At 39.6% G+C, this 8,840-nt stretch overlaps 1 pseudogene; it reads right to left on the bottom strand.

The window, feature by feature from the left end:
• Positions 1-4,107: 4,107 nt before the first annotated feature.
• Positions 4,108-4,227, bottom strand: LOC129883863 (5S ribosomal RNA; annotated as a pseudogene).
• Positions 4,228-8,840: the final 4,613 nt, after the last annotated feature.

Below are 8,840 nucleotides of genomic sequence, written 5' to 3'. Positions count from 1 at the left end.
GGATGAGGGGGAAAATGACAAGGTAACACATGAGACCTGGTGAGACAATGCTAAGGTATTTCTCAAATTAAGTTGAACACCTTCTCATATTCTCATAAATGTAAGGGAAGACATGAGATAACGTATCTAAAGTTTTACAAGTTGGGATGAGGAAATTATGAAATAGTTTAAGGAAAATGGGCAAAACTAACTGGTTACCACAGGATGACGAGCTCATATGCCAAAATCCTTTGAGATTATGCCAGCTAATGATAGACAGAACTCAAAATGGCTATAAAGATCACTGTATGAATAAACTTTGGCACTACTTAGGTGCCAAACCTGAGGACTTGAAAAGAAAGAAAAACAAAACCCAAAAGGTAGAGTGCCAGTTAGAGTTTTGAAAGGAGTCAAGAGGGACTATATGAGGCTAAGGAATCCTAAATTAGCAACGTCAGTTAGCACCTATTCTATGCTTAGCATAAGTAGGGTGCTATACGAGTTATTGTGAGTAGGCTAATGAATTAACCCATTTGCTTTCAATCAAGACCACCTATGCAGCTGAAACTAGGTGAAGTTATAGGTCAGGGAGGTAGTAAGACTCCATGAGTTTCCCCCAGCTATTAGCATAGATAGAGGGACTTTAATGACAATTAATGTCTGGAGATTAGTCCAAGAACAGATCGGGAACATAGGTAGGTCTTAGTACCACATTTTTCCCTCAAGCTACTGGACAGATTGAGTGCACTATCAAAATGCTCAAAGATATATTATGAGCCTGCGTGGTTGCCTTTAAGAGTAACTGGGACGATCGTCTACCACTTATTAAGTCTGCCAGAAGAATGGCTATAATTCTAGGATCCAGATGACCCCCTACAAGATATTGTATGGTAAAGTATGTACGTCCCCCTATTGGGATAAAGAATAAAAGGCCCAGACATGATTAAGCAAGATATTGACTAGCAGCCTAGAATCGGCAGAAGTGACATGTAGATAATCGACAATGATATACAGGGTTCAAACTGATGATTAGGTGTTCATAACAGAATCACTAAGGAAGGAAGTACTATGATTCGGTGAGAAAAGGAAACTTATCCTAAAATACACTGGATCTTGTCAAGTTTCTCGTAAGGTGGGAAAAGTTGTCGGTAAGTTGAGCTAACCACGTTATTGGAAAACTATACACCCAGTCTATCAGATAGGAATGCTTCGCAAGGGTACTAGTGAGCCACCCAGAGTATGTCCCATAGATGATGTTGAGGAATTGGAGTCTAGTGAGGAACAACCTATAGCCATCTTGGATCGGCAAGTTAGAAGGTTGCATACTAGGACGTGACTTCCATCAAGGTATTGGGATAAAACAAAAACCAGAAAGGGGATAACCGGGGAAGTCAAAAAAAAGGAATGGAGAAGATATCCGTACTTGTTCCTTATATACAAAGGTAGTATAAACCCCTAAATGGAGGGGAAACGACAATTATACAGAACCCCCAAAATCCTTGTGAAACCCTACGAGGTAAGTTAACATTCGAGGACGAATATTATAAAGGGGGAAAGGATCTTACACCCCGCACTTTTGGACCTTGGAACATGTTCCTAAACTTCTTGAAAGTGGCCATGATACCCCTACTATCCTCACACATCGAACAACTCTAAGGAAAGAAGAATGCAATAACCTGTGAGAGGGAAGGTTGGAAATAGGGTCGTAAGAATCTGGAAGAAGTTGGACGCCAAGTAATGAGTCGTAGGACTCAATTTACCTATGTAAGCTACCAATTTAGAAGTCTTATACACTTGAGATACATAAGCACATATAAAGCTTATGTAGCACGGATTACATAGGCTCTTAAAATAGGACGAGATTATGAACCCACAAGGAAGGGGAAAAGATGATACATGGCAGCCAATAAAAAAGTGACACGTGGTAGAACCTCAAGCAAGAAGGTGTCCCACCTGATTAGGGTCAAGTAGGTGACCCACCGGCTTGGGGGGAGGTGGTCACCACTGCCACGTGGCAGCCTTGGAGGCTATGTAGGGATTCGTGGCCCAATAAGGGCTTGACACATGTCACCCCTGGGGCTGACAGGTGTCACCTCCTAAAGGAGTGTATATACACATGTAAGTATGAGTAAACTTCAGTTTAGACCTCAAATATAATTTTCATCATTTGGAAAAGGAAACAAAATATCCTAAAGACTAAGAGAGAGCACCTACGGCCAAGGCCAAGAATTCAAGGTGAGTTCCGATTTTCTTTCGCAAATTAATTATCTATGGTGTTTATCAAGCACGTGGGGAGTTATATATGTATGTTACAATGTCTACGGATTTATTTCTTCATCCCTACACTTAGAAACTAGAAGAGAAAAAAATTGGAGGGAAAGAAGAGGAAGCTACGAGTTTGGGGCTGCCAAGGTAAGCCTCCGAGTTCCTTTCCGTGAATTAAATATTGAAGGTATACCACGGTTATATAATGGTGTTTGATAACATAAAATTCCATTTCGGGGAAGCAAGGACGCGATACAAATAGTCCTCTCAATTTCAGCACGTTTAGAGAAGTTCCGAGTTGCAATTTGGTAGTTATGGCCAATTTCGGGTAAGGTATGGTTTCTCCTTTTAATTTGGACTTTTTAGTTTTTTTATGGAGTGTGTTGCACTCCCTATAGGTCGCTGGAAATGTGAAAATGTCATAGAAATTATTGACGTTCAAAACAAACTAAATTGGAGTCGCTATAGTTGAATTGTCGCCGAAGTAAAGTGTTGTACTTGTGGTGTACTTAAGGAATAATTGGTGTAACCTATATTCACCCCAAGGAATAAAGGATATAGGTTGGGGTAAAGCTACAATTTCAATAGAACCTTGAACATTTATCATCAGAATACTAGCACCGCCTAATTAAAATTGGAACGACTATAGGTACTAGTTAAATTTTGATAAAGATAAGTAAAATGTGGCCTTGGACAAGTTATTCCATGAGTCCCCTTACTTAAGTACAGATTAATAAAGGAGATGTCGTACTATGTATGGAAAGGTTCCAGTTGATTTGTGATTTAGCCAAGGTTCCATACGTGGATAATCAGGTTATAAAATGTACGGAAAATGGGGACATGATGAAGTACTAAGTAGACTGGGAAGGAAGCTGGACGAATTTGAGACTGGACCTAGAGAGATAGAGCAAGGTATAAGCAGGTAAAAGTATAAGTACCCTCTAAAGGGGAGAAGCAAGTGAGAGGATTTCCAGGGTAAGATGGATGTAATTGATTGGGCAACATGCTTGAGACGGATGTGTAAACTATAATAAGATCCCTTGCTGAACCAAGTTAGAAAGATCTGGAAGCCACTAGTAATTGGATAGAAGTCAGAATGGTGTGTAAGACAATGTTAAGAAGTTTTGACGAGACCCTGAACGATATAACAATAGAAGGTGGGCACATATAAAAGAAAAAGAGTATAGCAATGAAAGGACATCGAATAACTCAAGGGACACTACGAAGGATAATGACAGCATGTTAGATCAAAAGCCAAATGTTGGCTATAGAGTTGGTCGCAAATAATATTACGATAGATAAATAACCAAGGAAAAGAAATAGCAAGACTCCTGTGGTAGAAGATGAGCAAGGAGTAAATAAGGAAATAGAAAGAAGTGCGATTAGGTATTTATTTCACTCTCTCATATTCTCGTAAAGGTAAAGAATGACACGAGAATGTGTCAAGAAGGTTATAAGCGGGGGTAAGGAAAAATTGTGAAACGGTTTAAATAAGACGTACCGGACTAACTGGTTACTATAGGATTGGCAAGCTTATATGTCAAATTCCTTTAAAACTATGCCAGCTAAGGATAGACAGAACTCAAAGTGGCTCTAGAGGTCACTATATGAACAAACTTTAGCGCTACTCGGTAGCCAACCCTACTGAATGGATGCGTACAAAAAGGGGTGAACACAATAGGAGGAGTTAAACCAAAATGACCAAAAAAGGACATGGTTGTAGTGGAACTAAAGATCTACCCCTATACCAGTTGCAAGTTAACAGAGGAAAGGGTAAGGCAACACCTAAAGACTAGTGAGACGACGCTAAGACAAATCTTGGGCTAAGTTGAGTGCCCCACACATCATTGCAAGGATTACCATGAAACACGACATGAGGAATTCCCAAGGAGGTCACCCATCCTAGTATTTCTCTCGCCCAAGCATGCTTAACTTCTAAATTCTAGTGGAATTAAGAGCATTAGTGCTGGTGTGATCGCACGAGATGGAAGAATCTGAACTAGCGGTGGAGAAATGACATGAGATTATGTACCTGTAGTACTATAAGTTACGTTGAGAGTATTGTAAAAAGGAATTAAGCAAGACAAGAAGGATTAGCTAATTGCTAACTGACGACGCACTCGAATTCCACAGTTCTTCAACATAGTACTAGTTAATGATAGGCAAACCACAGAAAGGCTATATGGGCCAGTGGGCGAGGAAATTTTGACACCACTTGGCAGCCAACTCTGAGGGCAAAAAAGAAAAACCCAAACGGTAAGGGTACCAGCTGACGTAATTTATGAAAGATAGGAAGTAATACCCAAGGTCGAAAATTCCTTAATATGACTAGGGCTATAAGACTCACTTCGCACTCCATCGACAGATGACTCTGGAGGGAATGTTACCTAGGGATTAATGATATTAACTCATGCTTCTTCAATCAAAGGCTACCTACTCAGCCAAGAAGGTGTAAAATTATAGGGTAAAATTATAGGGTAAAAGCTTACGGAGTCCCCATAGCTATTATCCCAGACGAAGGAGCCCAAGTTACAGTTAACTACCAAGAATCAGTCTGCAAAAAAAACTTGGAAGACACATAAGTCTTCGTACACTACTTTACCCTCAAACCTGATGAAAAGGCTAAAGTGTACCATTTAAACGCTAAAAGATATGTCATGCTCTAGTGTTGTTAACTTCAAAGGTAGCTGGGATAATTATCCATCACTTATCAAGTTACCCACCATAATAACTACTACTCCAGTATCCCAATGTCCCTGTACAAGACTGTTAGAGCAAGATGTGTAAGTTTCCTATTGGATGGGATGATATTAGAGAGACTAAGCTAAAGAGCCCGAAATGATTGAGCAAGCTAAGGATTAGCATCCCAGAGTCGAAAAAATAATATACAGATAATCGACATCGACAGTCAGAATTCAAATTGATAATTAGGTGTTCGTAATAGGGTCACCCAAGAAGGGAGTAATAAGATTCGGCGAGAAAATGAAACTTAGCCCAAAATATATTAGATGGTATGAAGTTGCTAGTAAGGTGGGAAAAGTCACCAGTAAGTTGAGCTTGCCACCTTATTTGAAAACTATACGCCCAGTCCATCAGATAGGGATGCTTCGCAAGGGTACTGACGATCCACCTAAGGTATATTCCATAGATGATGTCCAGGAAATGGAATCCTGTGAGGAACAACCTATTGCCATCTTAGATCGGCAAACTGGAAGATTGTAGACTAAAGATGTGCCTTCTGTCAATATACTATGGCAAAACCAAAACCAGAAAAGGGGATGACCTAAGAAATTGAAGAGGACATAAAACATAAGTATTCATACCCATTCCCGATGTCTATAGGTAACCCTAACTCCTGAAACTCGTATATTAATTACTTGGATGAAAATATGTGTGATCGCAATAGAAAACTATTTCCCTACAATCAGTATAAGGTCTTGAGGGAAGTTTTATTTAACATTCAGGGACGAATGTTCTAAAGGGGGGAAGGATGTTACACCCCACACTCTAGAGCTGGGAATATCTCTTAAGATTCTTAGCAGTTACTATGTGAGTCGGATAATCTACAACGCCATTAAGCAACTCCAAGGAAGGGAGAATGTGATACCCTATAGTAGGGAAGGTTGGAAGTAGGGTTATGAGGAGTCGGAAGAAGTTGGAGGCCAAGTAAGGAGTCGTAGGACTCGACTTACCTACATAAGCTACTAACTTAGAATTACTACACGCTTAAGCTACTTGATTACACGTCAAATTTAAGTAGCAAGGAGTGCATAGGCTCTTGAAGTAAGATGAGATTACGAGCTCACAAAAGAGAAATAAGGAAAAGACGCGCCTACTCGTAGAAAGTAGATGATGCGCCTCCTTGTACAAGAAGGTGATGGACCTACTTGGGTTTAAGTAGGTGATGCAGCAGCTTGGTGTGGACCCCATTGCCACATGGCAGCATGTGATTGGCCGAACAAGTTGAGGTGGCACCCTAGGAGGCTGCCATGTGGCACCCTAAGGGGATGCCATATGGCACCTTCTAAAGAGGTGTATATATATGTACTATGTTACTCTTAACTTGTTCATTATCCAAAAATCAACCAACAACGTAGAGAGAAAAACGTGAAGAAAGAAAAGAACAAGGCAGCCATGGTCATGAGAAATTAAAGGTAAGTTCTTCAATTTTTCTCTGTGAATTAATTATATAGAGTGTTACTCAATCACGTGGGGGTATATATATGTACCTTATTATGTCTACGGAACCATATATTCAGCTTTACACCTGGAACTAATAAGAGAAAGCTAAAGGAAAACGTTGGAGGCAAGGAAAGGAGGGCTATGGTTGGGTCTCCAAAAGGTGAGCCCCCGACTTTTATTCTATGAATTAACTATTTGAGGTATCCCACGGCTATATAATGGTATTTAAGAACATAAAATAATTATTTGCAGCATCAAAGAAGTGACACCAACAGTCTGCTCAATTTCAGCACATTTGGAGAAGTTTCGAGTTGCAACTTGGCAGTTTTGGCCAATTTTGGGTAAGGTAAAGTTTCTCCCTTCAATTTGGACTTATGGTGTTGTTAAGAAGTGTATTATATGTTTTTTAAGAGGATGTAAATGTTAATACATCATAGATATTCTTGACGTTCGAAACAAACTAAATTGGAGTCACTATAGTGGAATTATCGTCGAAGTAAAGTGTTGTGCTTATGGTCTACTGCTGTAGGTATGTGGGGGTTTGTTGCAGGGCCTAATATTTTTCTAAAAGGGATGTGGGTGCTTCTGGTTGCAGCCACATAACTCCTCGTTTTGTATAATTAAAGGCTTTACGAAGAAAAGACTAAAAACCCTATTTTGATATTGTAATTTTCAGCAAGTGGTTTGGAGCTTGTGTTGTGTAATGTTGCCATGTTTTATGTGCATTTATGCTGCAGGGTGTTGTTTTTGGTTGGATTTAGTTATTAGGTATGTAATTGAAAATTCATATAGGGCATGTTATAGGGGAGGTGCTGCCCAATTTTCGTTAACGCCTTAACTAATTAAAGAACTAGTCGAGGAGACGAACAAGGAAATAGATTCCATGAATACTCAAGTGAAACCTAAGATCATGGAAAGCTAAGAGTGGTTGATATTCGTATAACTTTCATGTTGAGTAGGTTCAAAGGACGACGAGGCGAACCGGATAAAGAGTAACTCATAATAGGTATGTGAAGCCCTCTCTTGGCATGTTTTTGACATAGGTATGTAAAGCCTATCTTTTCTCTTTCTTTTTGGCATGTCTTAGATGTAGGCTATGGATGATGAAAGCTTCGGGGCAACTTCACTCTTAGGTTCTGAATATGACTTCAGGACTCTTGATCACTTCCGGATGTTAAGACTTTTAAAGTAGTTAAACTTCTTCTCCTCGAGTCTTCTATATGACTGTATAACGATTGATTCGACTAAGCTTTTTTTTTTTGTAAAAAAAGAAAGACTCTGAGATAACCAACGCTCGGACTGCTATAAGATATTTCATACTGATATATGTCTAAGATTTCCAAAACTCCCTTTTACATAGTCCTTAGTGACATTTAGAGGGTATACGTCAGATACTTTCTGTCCTAATATCCAGGGATGATTCACCTGACGACTTAATTGAGTCTCCGTTAATGATTTAAACTGTGTTTTATTTCTCACTACTCTACTTGTGTATACTATAACACTTCTTTCATAACGCCCGGGCTGGGAATAGTAATCATGCATAATTCTACTATATTATTTATCGTGCCCTCACTAGAGGGTCGGGTACGTATGTATATATATGATGATGTGATGATGTATTGTGATTAGGAGGTGATGGTACTATAGATATGATTCACCAGATCCCTGATAGGGCCGGCTATATTAAAAATTTGAGAATGCATGATTTTACTTTTCCAAGTACAGGTTTCTGATTTGATATTTTATCCCCTACTTCTCTATTTTAGATATGCCTTTAGTAGTATTGTGTTATGTTTTACATACTCAATACATATGTCATACTAACCCCTTTTTCTTGGGGGGGCTGCGTTTCATACCCGCAGGTATAGGTACAGGTTTTAGGAGTCTGTCATCTTAGGATCCCGCTCAGCTCAGCTGAAAGAGACTCCATTGTATCGGAGCGTAGTTTTTGGCATTGGCCATTGATGTATAGTATTGTTTTGTTATTCAGAGTAAGGCGGGAGACCTGTCCCGCCATATATTTTCATTGATATTGTTAGAGGTCTCCAGACATGTATACGTGGGTTGTGTATGTCAGTTTGATTCAGCTGGGTCTACGTGATGTATGATATATGTTATTATGTTATGGCAGCCTTGTTGGCTTGCATGCCCTTTTATGAGGTGATATAAATGAAAGAGGCTACAGGTTTATAAAGTGTTATCGCCCAATAGGGCTCTGATGCATGGCATTGTGTTGTTTGTAGTCCTGTTCGACTACACTTGATTTATATGCATTGCATATCTATAGTTCGACTTAACCACAACTTCTAGACTTATGTACGGGGGTTCAGGTCGGACCCCAAGCATGGACTATGGGGTTGGGTTGTGTCACCTACGTGCTTCTATGATGATACTCATTATATTCACACTGT

Source organism: Solanum dulcamara, chromosome 3, assembly GCF_947179165.1.
Source record: "Solanum dulcamara chromosome 3, daSolDulc1.2, whole genome shotgun sequence".
Taxonomy (NCBI): domain Eukaryota; kingdom Viridiplantae; phylum Streptophyta; class Magnoliopsida; order Solanales; family Solanaceae; genus Solanum; species Solanum dulcamara.
This window is presented reverse-complemented; position numbering and strand designations above follow the sequence as displayed.